The sequence below is a fragment of the Chlorocebus sabaeus genome, chromosome 15, assembly GCF_047675955.1.
Source record: "Chlorocebus sabaeus isolate Y175 chromosome 15, mChlSab1.0.hap1, whole genome shotgun sequence".
Lineage (NCBI taxonomy): Eukaryota > Metazoa > Chordata > Mammalia > Primates > Cercopithecidae > Chlorocebus > Chlorocebus sabaeus.
The window spans coordinates 38,755,716-38,777,854 of NC_132918.1; the positions used below are offsets into that span (position 1 = coordinate 38,755,716).

At 34.0% G+C, this 22,139-nt stretch overlaps 1 protein-coding gene across 9 annotated transcripts in view; it reads right to left on the bottom strand.

The window, feature by feature from the left end:
* The window catches only part of MBNL1 (muscleblind like splicing regulator 1), a 221,851-nt gene extending 217,208 nt beyond the window's left edge, over positions 1 to 4,643 (bottom strand). For 2 of the 9 annotated variants that reach the window (XM_008008689.3, XM_008008668.3), the window contains exon 1: positions 4,494 to 4,639. The gene's annotated coding sequence lies outside the window, so the exon portion shown is untranslated. Of the gene's footprint in view, positions 1 to 4,493 lie in introns of all 9 variants that reach the window. The other 7 variants (XM_038002705.2, XM_038002700.2, XM_038002714.2 and 4 more) reach the window with 5 other exon arrangements.
* Positions 4,644 to 22,139: the final 17,496 nt, after the last annotated feature.

The following is a 22,139-nucleotide window of genomic DNA, read 5'->3' on the forward strand; positions in this document are numbered from 1 at the left end:
TACTAACAATGTATTCTACTCTTAAATATTGCTAAGAGATTAGATTTTAAATGTTTTCTCTACAAAAAGTATTTGAGTAATGCATATATTACTTCAATTGATCCATTATACATTTAGCCACCATGTATAAATATCTTAAAACATACTTTACACTATAAAAATAAACAATTTTTACTTAACATTTAGCAACAATACACTTTAAAAAGACAGAAGACAACTAAGTGTGATAATTGACTCCAGACTGGATGATTTACTGGAGGGGAAGTATTTAAAAATGTATTATTTGAAAACAGCAAAATTGGAACATGGACAAATATTAAATAAAAGTAGTGTAGCTATGTAAATTTATGAAGTAGATAATTGAATGTGACTATTATATAAGAGATTATCTCTATTCTTGGAAAATACAGACTGAAAGATCTTGTTATGTGTGATTTCCTCTTAAGTTGTTCAGAAAAAAGTTATGACCATAGAAAAATATAAAGAAGAAAACAAGAGCATGTTATAAAGCAAATGGGATAAAATATTTAAGCAAATCTAGGTAAGGATATAAGAGGTTCATTACACTTTTTTATTTTTACAACTTTTTTCAGCTTCCAATTATTTCTAAATAAGATGTGTTAAAGTAGGTGAAGTGTAACAAGAATTTCTGGTGAGCATTTAAGAAAACTCACTGCCATCAGATATATGATTGTATTTTATTCAGAAGGCCACCTAATTTCATAGAAAATGTTTTTGCTGCTCCTCTAATTCAGCTCTATTCACCTACATAGAACGAGAATAAAAGGAACCTACTTAAAATTTTTCTCTTGTGCAAAGAGAAAATAAATTGAATTAAGGTATACTTTAAAAAATTTAATTTTTTTTCAAAATCACAACTGTGGTGATTTTTCTCAAAATCATATTGCAATTTTTTTTTCCAAGGTGAAAAAAAGTTTGAGAATGTGATAACCACTACCTATTTAAAAAAAACTAAAGGCTTACAATGAAATATCTGCAAAGTAGAATAATAATGAGGTATGAAATTTTATACTAGTTTATGGAACAACACCAATAGACTAATTTCATTCTTCATCTGCTTTCCAAGGTTCCAATATTAATGAATGATTCTATGACATTTTTATTTAAATTTGGATTTAAATATGCAAATCTGGTATTTTCCTCCATAATATTAAAAGTTAAAAAATTAAATAAAAAGTTAAAACCTATATTTAGAAAATGTATATAAAGATGAAAAATAAAACTGGAAGGAATTTTAACAACATTAAATTTAAGTGCCTAACTTTAGTTAATAAAAAATAATAAAAAGCATCAATGATGTCAGACAAATAACAAAACTATACTAATTCTCAAATAACAAGTTACATTTTAAAGATTAAAAATTAATGAACAGTGGTTTTATTTTCTACAATGCAGATGTGTAAATTAGATTCCATTTCATTTATTTTTTAAATGGAAATATTCAGAAATATAAAATGGCTTACCCTTATTTTTATATCTGTACAAATTATTTTCTTTATGAAAATGATACATATTTTATCACGCAGAGCTCATGTACTGACATATTTCATATTTTTGCAATCATAATAATTTCTTATTTATTTAGCATATTTAATTATAATATATGTGAATATGCAAATGTAGCAATCATTTGGAATTTACGTTTATTAAAAATAAATAGAAAGTCAACAAACACAGGAGGGCACAAATTTGCTTTTAAATTGCTGAAAGGCCCACATTATCTAGGATACAAAGATTTTTGTTTTTCAATTCAAAACAGGTCATGTCTGCGTTTGCACCCAAACTGTAATCTTTCTTCTAGGCAACAAGCTTTCTTCTCTTTATTCTTGCAAATGGGAAAATGGCCAAAAGAAGAGGAAACAAAACAACTAAACAAAGCCTAAATGTTTCAATGTTCTTTTGGAAGTTTAGTAATTTATGTCAAAAACAAATAGCACTGTTATTCCTAAATGTAATTATTATTTGAAAAATAATGTATGTTTATTCGTTGGAGTGGGATAGAGCCCTCTATAAGCAGATCATTCTTTTCTATTTCTGTAGATGAGCAACTTTGGGAAGGTCATCTTATGAAGGAGGAGGAGAACATCCATTTAACTGTGAGATTAGCAGCATCAACCCTGGAACCAATAGTTTAGTAGATCCCCAAGAAGATCATTCACTTCACACAATCAAACTATGTCTTATTAAGACAGAGACCAAATTTCACAATACTATATACAGCAGTCATCCAGCCTCAACTTTTATTAGATTCAATGAAAACTTATTAGATAATTGTGTCACATAAACATAATCTACTAAAACATGGTAAAATATATATCTACAGCTCAGAAGTAAAAATTATATTTTGCAATAATAAATTATGTATCATATTTATTTATGATGAATAAACAATAATATTAAATATTTAATATTTATTAATATTAATTTACTATTAATATTATCATGGAAACTCAGATGAGCACGCTTTTTTTCTTATGTAAAGATAATTTTCTCAAAGAGAGAACAACTTAAAAACTTATTTTCCGTAATCTAGAACTAGGATGTTCATTCAGACTTTATTAATTATTGACAACAACAGCAACAACAAATCTGTCTTGCCAGAAAGATAGTATCTTCTCTGGTGCTTTAGCCTTCATTTGCTGTTCTGAATTACACTTATGACCAACTTATATTGTAATTACCTTGGGCTATGTCTCCTTGTGATTGTTAGCCATTATTTAGTATATAACCATACTACATATAGCACTAAATAGCTCATGATATCAAAATATCTCATAGTTAAAATTGTGGACATTTGAACTTCTGATGGAAGTAATTGTGTTTATTTTTAAATTTTCTTTATTTTTATATTTTTAGAGACAGAATCTGGCTCTGTCACTTAGGCTGGAGTGTAGTGGTGCAATAGAGCTCACTGCAGCCTTGATCTTCTGACTTAAGCCATTCTCTTGCCTCAGCCTCCAAAGTAGCTGGGACTATAGGCTTGATCTACCAGACCTGACAAGCAGTTGTGTTTAATTAGTGTGTGATAAAGATGAAGACATAGAATTGTAACGGATTTCTCATAACTATCAACTTAATTTTAAAATTTTCATCAAGTTAATATGTTAAATTTGATTCAACAGTTCACATCTGAGTTTGTAACACTAACAATCTGCTTTCCTTCCCCCTACAATAAGAAGACAGTAACTATTGGTATAGTGCATGAAAATAGGTAAAACAAACAAGCAAACAAAAAACCAACCAGGTACTAGGTAACATACTAGAACCAGTATAACAGCACCATTTACCAAAATTTATTGAAAATTAAATCTATTAATTGATGGGATAATGTGGGCTTTTTTTTTGGAAGCCATGAGTTTAGCCTAAATTTTTTCAAACCAAATTAAGACAGTTTCAAATACGTCTTGGGATATTTACACTTACCAAATCTCACATGATAAATGTGTGATGTATGAAACCTTCTCAAAATGATTCAGTTATGAAAATGCTCGGAGGCAAACTCTTCAAACTTCCATTTGTATATATAGCCAGAGTAGTTCACTTAAACTGATTTTTCTTTTCAAAGCTGTATTAAACGCTCTTTAATGTTTTTACCAAAGTATAAAGAAACCAACAGCTTTTAAAAGGAAGATTTTAAAATTGCTATATTATGAATACAATTGTATTAAATACAGTTAATATGTGTAGGTATTATTCTAGATTAGTGCAAATGAGAATAAAAGTTTCTAGGATCTAGATTATTTTAGAATTTCACTAATAAGATCAGTTTCAGTTTAGTTTGATTTCCAATTATCAAACCAAATATCTTTGTTTTCATGCTTACTATATTTTAAGCATTATAAATACAAATTAAACTTATTTAGAAAACAATAAATTTTAAAAATTAGATTTGCATATTTCATTTAAATTTTTAAATCATGCTCTCTACACTACAAATTAATTTTTCTAAACAAATATTATGAAGCGATATAAAAATACTGAAATGTCATATTTTAAATGATATAATATATTTTCACAGTGGGTAAAAACAAATGTAAGAATGCTTTTTTTCTGGAAAGTGCTCAACTAATAATATGCAAAATGAACAAAAGTGTATCTATGAGAGAATATTAGAAATAATCTAGAGCTGGGGAAGAAGAAAAGTTATAAAATTTGTTAATAATCCAAATGCTTCCTCAGCACTAAATTGTGTGCAAAATTGCACATACACAAGAATGATAATGTTTTATTTTGCAGGTAAAATAATTTGGAGATCAATGAAAACTTTAAGTTTTTCCAGGTTTTTAAAAGCTTGTATATGAAGTTGAAGCTTTGTCAATTTATTAAACCTTTTATTTAAAATGCCGGTTACTAACTTGAAAGAGGTATCAGGTTTATCTAATCTACACTGTAATCTGGCCAGCATTTAAATTGTTGCTATATAAATAGCAATCCAAATAATAAAATGAAAAATAGCAAATAACTGTTCTTACCTCAATGCTGTTATAGTTGCTTGTTAAGCTGTTTCACGGGTTGAGACAAACTACCAGCATGTCAAAGATCTCGGTTCTCTGCTCAACTCTCTTCTCTAGTTACATTTTTTTTTTTCTTCCTCTGCAAAAGGATAGTCCACCAAAAGAGGAAGTTATGAAATAACAGTCATTATGCTTTATCCATTTTATGGGGCATGGAAAATTATTCATGAAGCTTACACTTGAAATCAGAGCAACAGGCTATAACTGGTGCCTGTACACATATATAATTAAAGTATACACATGTTTATATGTGTAAGCAAAGTTTAGAAAAGTTAAGCTATTGAAACCTATAGTTGGCCTGGCGCAGTGGCTCGTGCCTTTTATCCCAGCACTTTGGGAGGCTGAAGCGGGAGGATTACCTGAGGTCAGGAGTTCAAGACCAGCCTGGCCAACATGGTGAAACTCTGTCTCTACTAAAAATACAAAAGTTAGCCTGGCATGGTGGCGGGCGCCTGAATCCCAACTACTCAGGAGACTGAGGCAGGAGAATCACTTGAACCCAGGAGGCGGAGGTTGTAGTGAGCTGAGATCACGGCCATTGCACTCCAGGCTGGGAGACACAGCGAGACTCCATCTCAAAAAAAAAAAAAAAAAAAAGAAAAAAGAAATCTATACTTGATTAAGTAGTGCTCGTTTACACTAGGAAACATGTCCTGTGTGGCTCAATGATCACAGAAAATATTGCCCTATGCAGAAGAAAACTGTCCAGCTGATATATGGGAATAAACTTGCTTTTATAAGTCTAATTAATTTAAAGTATTTGAAGTATGACCCGAATGCTAATCTGACTACAGGCATCTTATTAAAGGAAGAAACAAAACAAAACAAAACAAAAAAACCTCCAGTAAACGGACATTTTCCTGGAATTTGGGTAGTGGTTTTTTACCTACAAGTCTCAAACTTCCTTTCTCATGAATAGTTGCCTGTTACATAGAGATAAAGCACTGCAAAACTGAAACTGTTATTTACACATGAACTTACATATGATCTTTCACTACTTCAGCCACAAGAGTAAAAAACAGGTGCGGAGGTGCAGATCCTGCAAAACTGAACATTTAGCTGGCTAAGTTTCTTACAGGTTGAAGTAGTAAATGAGAATATTTAAAGGACAGTAGGGACAGTGGTTGAAAAAAAGACATAAAAAAGTTGATCAAAGCAAATACTACTGCCAACTTCAAATAAAAGGATATATACAAATATATTTATCATCGGTTCAGGTTGCCAGATAATAGAAGCCAACATGTAGCTTCATTTTTTTATGTGTGGCAGTTGCTCCCAACCTCCCTCGCTCATTGGGGAAGAAGGAGATGGATTGCAAGCGCAACATAGTAATTATGCAAACCTCCGCATGTTGCAAGAACCACTTTTTGGACTTTAGAAGCTATCATCCTGTCACTGCACCACACTCTTTGCTTTTTACTTAACCTTATGTCCAAAGAGGCATTAAGAATAATTAGACTGGGCACAGTGGCTCACGCCTGTAATCCCAGCACTTTGGGAGGCCGAGGCAGGTGGATCACTTGAGGTCAGGAGTTCGAGATCAGCCTGGCCAACATGGTGAAACCCCCTCTCTACTAAAAAAAATACAAACTTAGGCGGGCACGTTGGCGGGCCCCTGTAATCGCAGCTACTCAGGAGCCTGAGGCAGGAGAATCCCTTGAACCTGAGAGGCAGAGTTTGCTGTGAGCCGGGATCCTGCCACTGCACTCCAGCCTGGGGGACAGGGTGAGACTCCGTCTCGAAAACAAACAAACAAAGAGTAATTAGAAGATGATTAGAAACTGAAATATTTTCCATTTCACCTAAACTCATACTTAATATGAGTTTGCAGGAAGTTAAACAAATAAAGCAAGTGAAGAAAGCTACCCCCTCCAGAAAAACACAAAAAAACTCCAACAAAAAACACAAACAAATAAACAAACAAAACCCCAGTATGTCATTAATATAAAAATTTATTTGAATTCTTTTGTGAACTACTTATAAGGAAATCCCTAAAGAAAAGTTGTCGATGTGATTAAAATTGCTTACATTCTATGTGTTTAGACAAATTTTAAATATTATGGTATTTGGGTATCATTATATAAAACACTAGGCTTACCAGTCCCCAAAGACCCAGTCATACTTCTGGAAGCATAGTCCTCAATGTCTGCTGTAATTTTAATGTATATCCTCAATATTTGTGTACCTTTTGCCTGAATAACAGATGTATATCTCTACTTCTCTTCTTCTTTAATGATCCCTTCCAGGCTGATAAATATGCTCAAGTATCTTCCACATTAAAAATTCCTCCTCTGACTGACTTGTCCTCTTACTTTCTTTTCCTTCATCAGAACTTTTTGAGAAAGTTGCCCACATTGACTTGAGCCCTTGTATCTTTTTTGTATGTGTGTATGGTAGAATATATTTGACAAAATTTACCATTTGAACCAATTTTAAATGTACAGTTCAGAGGCATTAAGTCCATTCACATTGTTTGCAACCATGACCACCATCTATCTCCAGAGCTTTCTCGTTTTCTAGACCGAAATTCTGTACCTATTAAACAATAGCTGAACGTTCCTTCCTGCCCTCAACCTGGCAACCACCATTCTACTTTCTATCTCTATGAATCTGATTACTCTAGGTACTTTATATGAATTCAACCATATGACATTTGTTCATTTGTGTCTGGCTTATTTCACTTAGGTTCATCAAAGTTGCAGCATGTGTCAGAATTTCCTTCCTCCTTAAAGCTGAATAATATTCTATTGTATGTATATACCACATTTGCTTCCTATTTATCAGACGGTGGACACTTGAGTTGTTTCTATCTTTGGCTATTGAGAATAATGCTGCTATGAACATGGGCGTGCAAATATCTGTTTGAATCTTTACTTTCAATGTTTTCATATACACCCAGAAGTGGAATTGAATCATACAGTAATTTTATACTTACTTTTTGAGGAACGACCGTACTAAGTCCACCTATCTTTCTCATGCTCTTCCTTCTGCATGGGTTTCCGCTTCCTCCTATTTACCAAGACTCTTGCCAAAATCACCAGTGATCTTGTTACCAAATCCAAAGTCCAAAAGTCCTCTTACTTGACCTGTTTTCAGCACATGCCAATGTTGACCACTTCCTCCTCCAGAAAATGTTCTCTGTCTTTCAGTTCTTAACTTCACTCTCACCTTCTGATTAGGTAGCAACTTCTCTGATTTCTTTATGAGTCTTTAACTCCGCTCTTCTAGTAAATGTTGCCACTTCTTAGGATTCTGTCCTGGGCTTGCTCTCCTTACCCCACAATCTCACTATCCTTGCATGGTTTTAATTGGCAAATACTGATTGCTCCCAAATCTCTGTTTCCAACCCAGTTATCTCCCTAGAAAAGTTTTCACCAATGCAAAATATAAAATCATTTTTACTTGCAATGTACAGAGAAGAGTCTGCATAGAGGCCCTAAGATAAACCTGAATTAATTTTTCAACTCTACTATTGTTTAAACTTCAGCCGGTCAGGCAATATTTTTGAGCCCTATTTCCTCACCTGTAAATGGAGACTTAAATGACCATCTAAGATGGTTACTGGAAGTATAAAACAAAGACTACTTAAACACTTTCTTGTGTTTATAGTATTAAAAATACAATTAAAGCAAAAGTCCATTCTAATTCCCTCTAACATGATTCTTCTCCCTAGAAGTAAGCAATACTATCAGTTTGATGTGCATCTTTGCTTAACTATTTACTATATAATTACCTGTAAGACACACAGGGAGTTAAATAATTTTGTGGGGTTTTAATGTAAATAATATCACACTGTATGTTCTTCACTGTGACTTTTAAAAAACTTAATATAGCTTGAAGATATCCCAAGACATACTTCTGAACTGATTCACATATATCTAATTCCCTCACTGATTGAATTTGCGTTACTCTTCACGGCTAAAAACAATGTGATCAGTTGAGCATTATAAATGTCTCTTTTAAAAGTATGTACAAGTCTTTGTCTGAGGTAGATACAGGAAAGTAGAATTGTTAGGTCAGAAGGCATATACATTGAAAATGTTAATTGTCACTGCCAAATTGCCCAGTCAAAAATGATTTGCACCTCCAACATTTCCTGTTTTTTTTTTTTATGTGATTGCCAGTATTTGCTTTAATTAAACTTTTAAAGATTTGCCAATCAGATGGGCAAGAAAATGGAGTCTTAATATTTTTATTTTGCTTTTTCCTGATTACTGTGGAGATTGAGCACATTTTAATGTTGTATCATCCTTTACAAGTCCAGTTTTGTGAACTACCTGTTAATTCATTCCAAACGTTTCTTTTTATTTTATTTTATTATTTGTTTACCTGATCACCTACTACCAGGACCAAACATTTCTTTATTGTATAATTGTCAGCTTTTTATTAATGTGTAGGATTATAAGACAATCCTGTTTCAATGCATTGCAATAATTTTTCTTTTTTGGTGATGGTCCATTCTCCCCATCCTCCATTTCAGGGCTTTTCATGCTGGCTATGCTAACCTCTTGAGATGACCCTAATATTCTCTGATAATGTCTATTATCTGATAATGTCTTTAATTTCTGGCACAAGATAGCCAGGTTCATTTTGTGTATTTCTTGCCCCAGAACTGAAATCAGCCATTTCTCTAAAGAATCCTGGTTGCTTTTGGTAGACAGGGATTTTTGAGATCACAATCTAAACCTTAGTAGTACTTATTGCTTTTGGGTTATTAATAGCATTTGGAATAAACTCAGTCAATAAATTGTTAGTTTCTTCTATGTGCCAAGCAGTACATAATTGAAAGAAAAAATATATTTAAAATATATTTAAATTTAAATTTATTATAAAATATATTTAAACATGTATCAGGAGTTTATAACATGTATGAACATGTTACATCATATATTGCATTAAAAATAGTTTACAATTAATATATCTAATACACAAAAATACTTTCTTTTTTTTTTTTTTTTTTTTTTTTTGAGACGGAGTCTCGCTCTGTCGCCGAGGCTGGAGTGCAGTGGCCGGATCTCAGCTCACTGCAAGCTCCGCCTCCCGGGTTCACGCCATTCTCCTGCCTCAGCCTCCCGAGTAGCTGGGACTACAGGCGCCCGCCACCTCGCCCGGCTAGTTTTTGTATTTTTTAGTACAGACGGAGTTTCACCGTGTTAGGCAGGATGGTCTCGATCTCCTGACCTCGTGATCCGCCTGTCTCGGCCTCCCAAAGTGCTGGGATTACAGGCTTGAGCCACCGCGCCCGGCCAAAAATACTTTCTTTTTAAAGACAATTTGGGTACTATTTTCTTGTGAAAGGATATTTTGATAAAGGTAACAATATAGTAATAATCACATTTTGCATTTAGAACTTTCAAAATACCCTTCCAAAGAAATTTCAAAAATCATGCAGATGAGAAAAATATGAAAGTTTTCATATTTCCCATTATTTTCATTCACATTTACCATTTTAATCCCCAATCAGCTTTCTTCTTCTTTTTCTTCTTTTTTTTTTTTTTTTTAAATTTTGCTATTATGCACCTATCACATAGAAGAAAACAAGCATCTGGGCATATGTCCCTGGAAACAGATTTCAAGTAAAACAAAATAAATATATTCATGGTTTTAACCACTATTTCTTTCCCAAGGCATATTTTCATGGCCACTTTAAAACTACTGAAGTAGCAATACTTCAGCTGCTCTTTTCATAGCTCAGTGGTGACAGAAATATTTCTGGTTCACCGATTTTGTTTTTTACTTATTAAGAGAATGGCTTAAATATTTTAACATTTTTGTTTGTTTGTTTTTGTGCAGTTAAATAATTGAAAAGGAAAGCATAGTCCGAATTTTTTCAAGTATCTCTGACCCTTAGCTTCCTTATATATAAAAGGGGATGATAATACTAACTCCACTGGAGTACTGTGAGGATTAATTGAGTATCATAGGTACAGGGCCAAGAAGACCATGTTTCCTGAGAACGATGGTGATGAGCATTTTCAAATCTAATTTGTGAATGAATAGATGATAAAAAATATTCTTCTAATTTGTGAATATATTTATTCGAAAACATAGCAAAAGTTAACAAATCACATCTAGTTGTATATTTATATTACATCAATTATGTTTATTAAGAAAAATGAACTTTAAAAAAACTAAGAATATAGGAGATTTATGGAGAGTCATTCATTCAATATTTTGTATCTGCTGTATGTAGGGAGTTATGATAGGGACTGGGAATACAAATGAATTCCAGCTAACTTTGGCTAATGGATGGATCAGCATGATACAGAGAAGAGAGAATTTGGAGTCCTTATTTGTATCTCCTTTATGCTGCCAGAGCGTGATTTTGGAAGTGTCTGTATCCCTCCACCCACAGCCACAGTTACTCTCTGTCTTTCTCAATCCCAGCGACTAGCTCGACTAGCTATTACTAGGTTCCAATATCATGGTTCTTCCTTGCCTTTCAGGTCTAGGGGTGGTAACCCAATTAGCAATTCCCACCTTTGCTCATCTCTGCCATACCTCATTTACTCCTAATCATGGCAACACCTCTAAATATTCCCTTCATTAAACTACATGAAATCGATCATTTAAAATATACCACTTCAAGCAGACATTGATCGAGTTTTACATTAGTCCTAGTTGGGCACAGTGGTGTGCACCTGTAGTCCTAGCTACTCAGGAAGCTGAAGCAGGGGTCACTTGGACCCAGGAGTTCAAGTCCAGCCTGAGCAAGAAAGCAAGGTTCTAAGGGGGAAAAAAGGAGGGTTTAAAAAAATCTACATTAGTCCTGTTATATAATTAAATTATACACTTTAATTTGAAACCGATCTGTTAGAAGGTGTACAGTTTCAGAGGAAGCAGAAAGGAGAATTATGGAACATGTCCTAGGCTAGCCAAATCAAGAATTGGCTGAGAAAATGTAATGATTGCATTGACACTTGAGGATGAGTAGGACTTCGTGGGTGTTTGAAAGGGGAGAGGAAGGGGACAAATTGGAAAAGGCATGAAAGTCAGAGAAACAGAATCATATTCATGGAGCTACATGTAGTATCCTATTTGGGAGGCATAAACTAAAAGGGTTGGGAATGGGATGGTGAAGGAGTACAAAAGATGAAGCCAGAGAGAAAGGGGCATCAGAAAATGAAGGGAAGGAACAGTGTCTTTTTTTTTTTTTGAGACTGAATTTCACTCTTGTCACCCAGGTTAGAGTGCAATGGAGCAATATCGGCTGATTGCAACATACACCTCCTGGGTTCAAGCGATTCTCCTGCCTCAGCCTCCTGAGTAACTGGGATTACAGGTGCCCACCACCACGCCTGGTTAATTTTTGTATTTTTGGTAGAGACGGGGTTTCATCACGTTGGCCAGGCATCTTATATGTCTTCTGAAGAAGAAGAAGAAAAAAATTCTAGTGTGAGCAATCAGCTTTTTTAGGTGTCTGTGCTTTTCCCTACCCATTAATGATTCTCTTTCTTCTGGTGACAAGTTGTCAATTTTTCTCTGAGGAGCAGGCCCTTCTTTGGGATCACTGCATGTGAGGTGAGTGGCATCAATTTCCTCCTACACCAACATTGGTGTAAGCATATGACCAATGTCTGGGAAATAAGTTTAATTGTTTTCCTTTGACTCAGTGATCGGTTCAAAGAGGAGCATGTGATTCAAGCCAGCCAATAAGACTTACTTGTGGAAATTTTAAGCTCTGCTTTTGCTGGGATTGGCTAGCTGTGAGAATTACATAAGCGTAAAACTGGGGACTACTGTAAGGAGAAAACCAGCAAAAGAATGAAGCCAACAGAGAGGAAAGCAGACCTGAGGGAAAGTGAGAAGAGGAAGAGAGCTCTGATGACATCATTAGAGTCTATGACTCCAACTATGCCTAAATCCCTATTCCTCTTGTTTTCATTAACTAAGTCAATAAATTTTCTTTTTTCTATAACCAGTTTGAATTAAATGTCTGTCACTTGCAACCAAAAGTCTTTCATAACGGAGAAAATCTGGAGGAAAGGGCATGTTTTATTTGAAGTGTAGAATGTCAAGAAAAGCACGCTTTGTTACTGTCCTTAGACTAGCATTGTCTAAAAAAAACAATGCAAACCATATATATCATTAAAAAAATTCTAGTCTCTACCTTAAAGAGAAATAGGTGAAATAAATTTTAATAAAATATTTTATTTAACCCAATATATAGAAAATGTTACCATTCAAATATGCAGCAATATAGAAAATCAAAGTTTCCATTTTTAAATTTAAATTTAATTGATTAAAATTAAATATGATTAAAAATTCAGTTCTCAATTATACTAGCCACATTTTAAGTGCTCAGCAACACAGTTCTAGATTGTAGAGCCCAGAGTACAAGGTGAGTAGACACTAGTCTAGTTTAAATTAAGCCTGTGGTCAAATTTTAGGGCCTTAGAATGAGGAAGTTCTATTTAAGACAGGGTCTCACTCTGTTGCTCAGGCTGGAGTGCAGTGGCATGATCACAGCTCCCTGTAGCCTCAACTTCTCAGGCTCAGCCTATCCTCTTGCCTCTGCCTCCCAAGTAGCTGGGACTACAAGTGTGCAACAGCATGCCTGGCTTATTTGTTTATTTATTTATTTATTGAGATAGGAGTCTCACTGTGTTGCCCAGGCTGGATATTTAATATTTTTTGAACAAAGAAATAATGGAAGCAAAACAATGCTTTTAGAAAAATAATCTGACAGCTCCAGTGTCTTTAAATCTTTCTTGATATCCCCAGTCAAATTAATGCCTTTCTCTATAATCCAATCATGTGGGGTCAGAAGGACACATGCTGGGTTCTTCAGGGTTCAGAAATGCTTAGTCTTTTAGAGTACAGCAGCCATAGAAATAACTCACACGGAGCAGGATTCTCTCAAGACCTAGCCCACCCATTCTTTTGTCCCTGATAGGACTTGGTACATCCCCACAGCATTAAGTGGCATTGGCTTTCTGATTTCTGCTTCTAGGTCATCAGGGATAGTAGAAGACTGGAGTCAAATGTAAGATGCATGAATGAATAATACTGTTTCAAATGTATTCATGAACTAAAAGACCAATCCTGGTTTGAGACGTGTTCAAACAGGAAAACAAAGACTCTTAGAGTCAAGAAAATATACTATCTACTGTCTGCTCCAAAGGAGGAAAGTGTGCTTCATTTTGTTCTTGTCCCATCCCAGTTCTTTGGCATATTAGGTACTGAAAAAAAAAATTGCTTAATGGAACTAGTGAATTATGAAATACAAATAATAGTCTTTCTAATCTTCTTGGATAAACAATACAAAATAAAATGAATTCTTTAAACATAGTCTTCCATTTTTAATCTATTTAACATCTTTTAATAACTTCTAAATTAAACATTTCTGATCAACACTCCATTTTCTTTCTATTTTTTATAAATGTGAAATTATTTAAAGATACAATCCTTCTTACCTGAAATATTCATTACAATTTTAATCAAATGATGTTGTAAGTTCCAGGAGTCTTTATGTCCCAGCAAATGGATTACATAAACAGAAAACTTTTTTTGTGAGAAACACCCTTTTCTGTAAGAACATTTCAAATTCCTGAGCAGAGGCATTTTATATAGTTAGGTAAACTTTTTTTTTTTTTTTTTTTTGCCAACTGGATGAGGGCTATGTTTATTATTTCTATAGTGAAACAAAAAAAGGATATGTTTTCTATCAATAGCATGAAACCAGTACGAGAGAAGAACATGTTTCTAAATGGGGGTCAGAAAAAAAGTCCCAAGAGGGAAGTTGCTGGGTACTGGCCATGTCTAGCCATGGAGAAGGTAATGCAACAGCCATCAGTGGTGGCCTCAGCAAATGACAGCCCTTGAGATAGCTACAACCACTTTTACAGCAAGGCTGCCAGGGAACAATGGGGCATTGGCTTTCTGATTTCTGCTTCTAGGTCATCAGGAATAGTAGAAGACTGGAGTCAAATGTAAGATGCATGAATGAATAATACTGTTTCATATTTATATTTATATATATATAAATATATATATAGGTATATATATTTATGGGTTGTGTTGGGAGGTCTCATAAAATGATACATTAGTTTCATTTATTTGCTTTTTCTTTGTAGTTATGGTGAGATACATATTTGGAAATGTGGAATCCACAGTTTGTGGAACTGTTAATCATCAATAAGAGAAGTGGTATTTCTTAGGAAGAATTTAATCTCTGGTTTTTGGAGGTAGTGGTCTGTATCAATAGAAATAACTCTTTTTGACCTTGAAGACTAGTTCTGACAGTTGATGGCAAGTATAGAGATACCCATTTGGTCACTACAGACTGAGCCCTCAATAATCATACTGAACAGCTTTTCAATGTACTGTTTTATAATAAAACATTTTGAAATTGGGCCTTAATGTATCTGTTCTTCCCAAAAGCCAACTACCAGCAGTTACACAGCTTTTAGAAAGCTTCAAATGGGTCACATGTTTCACAGTGACTAAAAACTCACAAAAATATCAAAGCTCAAATATTTGGCACACACTAGGGAAACTAAGTCCTTATTTTGTGTTCTTAACTAAATCAGTAGTTTTAAAGGTTTCTTGAAGGTCAGGACATGAAAATCTTTTGCTTTCTGGAAATACTTTTTCTAGAGATATACATACACAAAAATATGTATGTATATACATACACTATAGATATAGGTTTTTGGTGGGTGGGAGTTTCAGAAGCAATATACAATCATCATAAATGTTTAGAAAAAAAAACTATAAGAAAGAAAATAAAGAGCGTTCCTTATTACAATCAGCTGGAGATTATTACTATTCAATTTTGATGTATATCCTTCCAGATTCATGTGTACGTGTATATAAATGCATCACATAAAAATAATGGACCGCATATACAGTGGTGTTCCCGTAAGATTAAAATACTGTATTTTCATTGTACCTTTTCCATGTTCACATGTATTTAGATACACAAATGTTTAGTTCATGTTACAATTGCCTACAGTATTCATACTGTATACAGTATTCATAGAGTAGCATGCTGTACAAGTTTGTAGTCTAGGAGCAATAGGTTATACCGTATAGCCTAAGTGTGTAGCAGGCTATACAGTCTAGATTTGTGTAAGTACACTCTCTGATGTTCACACAAGACAAAACATCTAACAATGCATTTCTCAGATGGTATCCCCACCATTAAAAGATTCATGACTATATCTATCTATTATCTATCAATCTATAGATACAGATTAGAGAGAGATTATTTTTCAAAAATAGGATTATATAAAAGTACAACAAAATCCTACATAACTGCCTTTCTATTTCTATTACTTACAGACAAGAAATACGCTAGTGACAAAGCTACTATATTTTAGTAACATATAAAATTATTATTCACAGCATCACTTGCAAATGTTTGAACAACAGTTACACATATCCTTTGAAAACATACATAGGCTACTGAATGATTTCGATGTACGATTTGAAGACCTTTTGTAAAAACTGTGACCTGCGAATGTAAACTACTGATTTAAATCTTTTAGCAACAAGCCAACCTTTTGTGGCTATGCAATTTCTACTGCTATAGTTTCTGTAATTATCAACAAAAACATGCAAAATATTTGCTCCAAACCAGAATAGGCCACAACTTGCAAGAAATAAGCTTGGAAATCAGTAATTATGTGACTTCAGGAGGTATGTATTAGTGGTTCCTATACTAAAAGTGAGTGCAATGCATCAGTAATTTCTTTCCACAAAACCTGGGAAAGTTTTTAAAAAGAGATAAGATCTGGAGGAGGTCATTAGGGAAGGAGCTATAGTACTTAAGGAAGTTAGTTGGGAAAATGAAGATTTCAGGGAGCTATGTAATCAAAATCTCAGACAAATATCCAGTGAACATTGTATTGAGAATCATCAAGAAATCAAAACTCACTAAGGAATTTATGTCAGAAGCTGCAGAATATTTAGAAAATGACCAGTTTGTGTTTAATTTGGAAACAAAATTCTAAATGGAGTTAAGTTCAGAAAGTAATATGACTAACATCTCAGAATGAAAAATTATTAACTCTTGGTATATCATCATTCAGTATTTTATTCCTTATGTAGTTTATTTACAAAACCAAACCTTGAGGTACAAGAAGAGAGATGGTTGCACTGGGAATATTATAAAAGGGATTGGAAAGGGAAAACACCTTTGTGAGAATAAGTAATATGCAATGCAAATGATACACACTCAACTTTTAGAATAAGTGACTCATTGGAATTATTTACAATGGCAGAGATTCATCAAAGAGGAGACGTTAACTATGACATGATTTAACATGTTCTAAGTAATTTGGTCTCCACAGTCATTTGATTACAACTCTTCAACTAATTAATTTGAGAAATACAGACAGACTCCAAGTTTTTTTGGGATGTGATCCAAAAGTTTATTTGTATGTTAGTTGTTTGAATTTGCTCTCTCATAATTATAAGGTTATATGATGTTGTTAACTTTCCTGACAGATTCATGAAAGCCTACTTAACAAATAACACAGCAGTCATGATTATTATGTCTTTTAAAAGCCCTCAAAGATCAAACATAGTGAGCAATGATTGTTTTCTCATTTTTTTTTGTTAAATTATTTTTAAAAACTTGTGGGTATATAGTAGGTATATATATTTATGGGTTATATGAGATGTTTTGATACAAACATGCAATGTGAAATAAGCACATCATGGAGAATGAGAATGCTTCTCAAGCATTTATCCTTTGAGTTACAAACAATCCAATTACACTCTTTAAGTTATTTTAAAATGTACAATTAAGTTATTATTGACTACAGTAACCTTATTGTGGTATCAGATAGCAGGTTTTATTCATTCATTCTTTCTTTTTTTTTTTGTACCCATTAACCATCTCTACTTTCCCTCCAGCCCCTTACTACCATTCCCTGACCCTAGAACAATCCTATTCTCTGTTTCCATAAGTTCAATTGTTTTGGTTTTTAGATCCCACAAATAAGTGAGAACATGTGATGTTTGTCTTTCTATGCCTGGCTTATTTACTTAACATAATGTTAACATAATGTTATGATGGGAAGGAACATAATGATGGGAAAGGACAAGGAAATAAAGATGCCTGAAAAAGAGGAGCTATCTTTCCTAGAGAGGAATGTTAACAATAAATACAGAATTACAGAGTTAAAACATCATCATTATACAACCCCCAAAGTAATATGTAATTTAGACAAGAATATCAGAGATTTGCAAACCAATTGGTGAAAGTTTATTAGAGAACAGAATATTCACACAGTTTTAAAATATCATAGTAGAGATAACTTTTTTAAATTAGAAAGAGAAAATAGACCTTTTAATGAAGAGATCTTGAGATCACTCCATTAGTTGAATGAGGTCATTCTTTTTTATGAATGGATAGTACTCTGTTGTGTGTATGTACCACATTTGCTTTATCCATTCATCTGTTGATGGACACTTAGGTGCTTCCAAATTTTAGCTATTGTACACAGTACTGCAACAAACATGGGAGCGCAGATATCTCTTTGATATACTGATTTCCTTTCTTTGGGGTATATACCCAGCAGTGGGATTGCTGGATCATATTGTAGCTCAATTGTTAGCTCAACTTCCACACTGTTCCCTATAGTGGTTGTGCTAATTTACATTTCCACCAACAGTGTATGAGGGTTCCCTTTTCTTTGCATCCTCTCCAGCATTTGTTATTGCCTGTCTTTTGTATGTAAGGCATTTTAACTGAGCTGAGATAATATTTCATTGTGGTTTTGATTTGCATTTCTCTGATGATCAGTGATGTTGAACACCTTTTCATATGTCTATTTGCCATTTGTATGTCTTCTTTCTTTTTTCCAAGATTGTATCTCAGCTTTTGTTTTTTCCTTTAAGTTCTGGGATACATGTGCAGAACATGCAGGCTTGTTACATAGGTATACACATGCCGTGGTGGATTCCTGCACCCATCAACACATCATCTACATTAGGTATTTCTCCTAATGCTATCCCTCCCCTAGCCTCCAACTCCCTGACAGGCCCCAGTGTGTGATGTTCCCCTCCCTGTGTCCATGTGTTCTCATTGTTCAACTCCCACTTATGAGTGAAAAAATGCGGTATTTGGTTTTCTGTTCCTGTGTTAGTTTGCTGAGAATGATTTCCAGTTTCATCCGTGTCCCTGCAAAGGACATGAACTCATCCTTTCTGATGGCTGCAGAGTATTCCATGGTGTATATGTGCCACATAGACTTGGAACCAACCCAAATGCCCATCAATCTACGTCTTCTTTTGAGAAACGTTTATTAACATCTTTTGACTATTTTTTGATCAGTTAATCAGATTTTTTCCTTTGGAGTTGTCTGAGCTCCTTATATATTCTGGTTATTTATCCATTGTCAGATGGGTAGTTTGCAAATATTTCCTCCCATTCTGTGGGTTGTCTCTTCATTTTGTTGATTATATCCTTTGCTGTGCAGAAGCTTTTTCACTTGATGTGATCTCATTTGTCCATTTTTGCTTTGATTGCCTGTGCTTGTGGAGTATTGCTCAATAAATCTTTGCTCAAACTAATGTTTTCTTGTAGTTTCACAGTTTGAGGTCCTAGATTTAAGTCTTTAATCCACTTTGATTTGATTTTTGTATATGGCAAGAGATATGGGGTCTAATTTCATTCTCCACATATGGATATCCAGTTTTCTCAGTACCATTTATTGAAAAGACTGTCTTTTCCCCAGTAATGATTGCTAATTTTGTTAGGTATGATAATGGTATGGTGGTATTTCCTAAAAAATTAGTTTGCCACAGTTTTATTTTATTTTATTTTATTTACAAATATATAGTTTTATTACAATTCTGTTAGTTTTCTATAGTTTTCAAATTACCATAAATTTAGGAACTTGAAAAAATTCAAATTTATTATCTCCACTTTCTATGGATCAGGAATCTTGCCTGGGTTCTCTTATCAGGATCTTAAACTGCTGAAAACAAGGCAACATTAGAGGTTGCTACTCCTATCTGAGGATTAGGGTCCAATTTCATATCGGGTGTGCACAAAATTCAGTTCTCTATGCTTTTAGGACTGAAGTTCTCATTTTCTTATTTGCTATTGACCAGAGTGGCTCTCAGCTCCTAGAGGACTCATTCTTTGCCACGTGACGCCCTCTATCTTCAAGCTATTAATAGTAATGGAGAATGTCTTGCATATTGAATCCCCCTTATGTATTAAATCTCTGACTTTCTCTGACTCTGAACTCTAGACTGAGATTTAAAGAGCTCATATGATTAGGCCAGGCCGACCCAGATTATCTTCCTACGTTAAGGTCAATTGACTGAGGTTCTTAATTACTTTTGCAAAATCCTTTAGAGCAGTGCCTAGGTTAGTGTTTGACTGAATAAATGGGATAATGTGTGTGTACTCTAGGGTCCAGGAATCTAGGGGGACCATCTTGGAATTCTGCATACCACAAATCCTATCAGTTTGATAAATACTGACATATATAAGAATAGAATGACATCATGCATAGGATTTTCCTTAGACAACAAAAAATAGAGTGAAAAATCGATCCAATAAAATTGGCAACATGTTAAAAGTTCTTGAAATTGAATGATGGGTATTTGAGGGTTGATTTTACTATTTTACTGCTTTTCTTATTTTTGAAATTGTCCATTAAAGGTATAAATAAATAATATGTCCTTCAGCCTTAATCCTACCATCCAAACTTTGGTTTCATTAAGCTGTGTCATGGTTGAGTCTAAACCCTTTCTTCTGGACCTCTCGTGCCCAGTCATTCCTCAGTCCCTCAGAGCCACGAGGACCTGGCTGTCATGAAGCCATGAGAGCCCTTCAGAGCCATTGGGACTGAGTGGCTTTCAAGGCATGTCTGAAATGGCTAGGATGATAGATGTTGACGCACAGATGAAGACTAGAGCATTTGCCATGTTAAAAGTGAGGAGCGAGACAGGGCTCTCTGGGAAAGGAGACAGTTGTGCTGAAGTGATCCTTGACAATGATGGGAAGGGACAAGGAAATAAAGATGTCTGAAAAAGAGGAGCTGTCTTTCATAGAGAGGAATGTTAACAACAAATATAGAATTACAGAGTTAAAACATCATCATTATACAACCCCCAAAGTAATATGTAACTTAGGCAAGAATATCAGAAATTTGCAAACCACTTGGTGAAAGTTTATTAGAGAACAGAATATTCACACAGTTTAAAAATATCATATCACAGATAACTTTAAATTATAAAAGGAAAATAGACCTTATAATGAAGAGATCTTGAGATCAATCCATTAATTGAGTGATATAATTTAGGATCACCAATAGTGAGACAATATAACTTTTTGTGATTTCTCATTGACACAATAAGAACTATCTAGTGTCACCTAACTGCCTAATATTTGTGCCAAAAATGTCAACTTGAATCTGATCATAAAGAAACAAACAAATCCAAATAGAGGCATTGTGTAAGACAAGTGGCTTGGACTCTCACAAAATTAAGCATCATTAAAATAAAAAACAAAAAAGCATAGGAATTGTTTTAAATTAAAAGATTCCAATGATTCTTAACCAAATGTAATGAATGAACTTTGAATCCCAGTATAAAGAAAAAAAAATTATAAAAGACCTGTTGGAGACAAAAATCTGAACACGAATGATACATTAGACATCATAACTGAATACACTAAGTAATTTTGGAGGTAATAATAATAATGTGCTTTTGTAGGACAATGTCCTACTTAGCAGGTATATTTTAAAACATTAGATGTGAAGTATCATGATGTTTAACAGCAAGTAATTAAAAATTCAACATACATACATATGCACATGTGTATGTGTGAGGAAAAGAGAACAAAGAAATTTGCCAAAATGTTATCAAATGGTGAAGATTATATGGTTGTTCATTATACTATTACTTCAACTGCTCTATAGGTTTAAAATTTTAAATGCAAAAATAAAAAATCACCAAATCTTTCTTGACTTTACCTTTACATTTGTAAAATGAGGGAGTTTAAAATAAATTACCTCTAAGTTGTTGATTATTTGATTGCATGTAAACTGGAACAAAGGAGAAAGCAACAGTTGAGTTAGTTAAGAATTTAATAAAATACACTAGAAGCGTAACAAATGTGATGCTAATGACATGGGCAGTTAATTTAAAACAATTTTGGTCAGGCATGGTGGCTCATGCATGTAATCCCAGCAGTTTGGAAGGTTGAGGCAGGAAGATGGCTTGAGGCCAGGAATTTGAGACCAGCCTGGGCAATGTAGTGAGATCTCATCTCTACAAAAAATTACAAAATTAGCTGGGTGTGGTGGCTCCTGTCTGTAGTCCTAGCTACTCGAGAGGCTGAAACAAAGGATCACTTGAGCCCAGGAGTTTGAGGTTGCAGTGAGCTGGAATGATTGCACCACTACCCTCTAGCCCGGTGTCAGAGTAAGACCTTGTCTCAAACAAACAAACAAACAAGCAATTCTGTAAATAGCACATAGTTCTTTGCCTTGCACATAATTAACTTTGGATTACTGTTTCTTGATAAAGTTCGGTAAAACACTTGGGAATTCTTTCAAAATTTTGTAAAAACTCCTTAAATATAACTAGAAACCCAAATTATTTCCACTTTAGAAATAATAGTTACATACCTGA